Genomic DNA, 1,934 nt, shown 5'->3' on the forward strand with positions numbered 1-1,934 from the left:
ACTAGCAGCTGATGAAAATTAATCAAGAACTCCAGCTGAAAGGCCCAACTGAGTTCATTGCATGCTTACTAATCTGAATGAAATTTCCTCTTTTGTACCCAAACTGATGTGGGGAGGAGAGGCCGGGAACACTTCTGGGTTTTGTGTTTGATTGTTTGGGGGGTGGGGGTAGCATTGGAATGCCTGCTATAATGCACAGGGTTTCAGTTTCCATTGCCCACTGTGTGCAAAATGCATTTGTTGCAAAAGGCACTTGTTAGAAAGGGAGCAGGGTTAACTATGCTGACCCTTATCTGGGAGAACCGGGTTTGATTCCCCACTTCTCCACTTGCAGCTGCTGGCATGGCCTTGGGTCAGCCATAGCTCTCGCAGAGTTGTCCTTGAAAGAGCAGCTCCGTCAGAGCTCTCTCAGTCTCACCTACCTCACAGGGTGTTTGTTGTGGGGGAGGAAGGTAAAGGAGATTGTGAGCCGCTCTGAGGTTCTGAGATTCAAAGTGGAGGGCAGGATACAAATCCAATGTCATCTTCTTCTTCCTCCTCCTCCTCTTCTTCTTTTCTTTGCTGAAAAATTGGCAGCAGAGCCCCAGATACCTATGGATCAATTCTCCATTGTATCTTATGGGAATCTGTCTCCATAGAGTATAATGGAGTGCCCAGCAGACATTTCCCACCCACCCCAGCTGCTTTCGGATAACCCTGAAGTGGGGAGGGAGGGCCTCCAAACTGGGGGGATCCCCTGTCCCCAACTGGGGATTGGCAGGCCTAGTTGTATGTCATATATTCTGGGTTTGGAATGTGAACAGTAGAAGTTTATAAATTAGTTTTGAAATTGATACATCGCAAATTTAGTAATTGTAAATGATCTTAATCAATAGCCGGTTATCACAGTGGTCTTTATTGCTTTTTGCTGAATAACTAGATGGCAACTGTGGCCAGGAGTGGATTTTATGAACTTTGAATGGTAAGCCAGCTGTAGCCTTTCATCGACAGAAAAGATCTGGCCACTGCAATGCATGCTCTGGTTATATCTATATTAGAGTACTGCAATACAAGAACTCGTGGGCATTCGATGAAATTGCTGAGCAGCCAGGTTAAAACGGATAAAAGGAAGCACTTCTTCACCCAAAGGGGGATTAACATGTGGAATTCACTGCCACAGGAGGTGGTGGCGGCCACAAGCATAGCCACCTTCAAGAGGGGTTTAGATAAAAATATGGAGCAGAGGTCCATCAGTGGCTATTAGCCACAGTGTGTGTGTATGTATAAAATTTTTTGCCACTGTGTGACACAGAGTGTTGGACTGGATGGGCCATTGGCCTGATCCAACATGGCTTCTCTTATGTTCTTATGTGACACAGAGTGTTGGACTGGATGGGCCATTGGCCTGATCCAACATGGCTTCTCTTATGTTCTTAATGCTCTGGACATTGGACTTAGGGTCGCCAAGTCCAATTCATGAAATATCTGGGGACTTTGGGGGTGGAGCCAGGAGACATTGGGGACGGAGCCAGGAACAAGGGTGTGACAAGCATCATTGAACTCCAAAGGGAGTTCTGGCCATTACATTTCAAGGGACAACACACCTTTTTAAATGCCTTCCTTCCATAGGAAATAATGAAGGATAGGGGCACCTTCTTTGGGGGCTCATGGAATTGGACCCCCTGGCCCACTCTTTTTTGAAACTTAGGGAGTATATTGGGAAGAGCCACTGGATGCTATACTGAAAAATCTGGTGCCTCTATCTCAAAAAACAGGGCCCCCAGAGCCCCAGATACCCGTGGATCACTTCTCCATTATTTTCTATGGGAATAAGCCTCCATAGAGAATCATGAGTTCCCAGCAGACATTTCCCTCCGCCCCCCCTGCAGCTTTCTGATTATCCTGAAGCAGGCGGAGGGCCTCCAAACCAGTGGATCCCCTGCCCTCACCTGGGG

This window comes from Heteronotia binoei, unplaced genomic scaffold (assembly GCF_032191835.1).
Source record: "Heteronotia binoei isolate CCM8104 ecotype False Entrance Well unplaced genomic scaffold, APGP_CSIRO_Hbin_v1 ptg001087l, whole genome shotgun sequence".
NCBI classification, from domain to species: domain Eukaryota; kingdom Metazoa; phylum Chordata; class Lepidosauria; order Squamata; family Gekkonidae; genus Heteronotia; species Heteronotia binoei.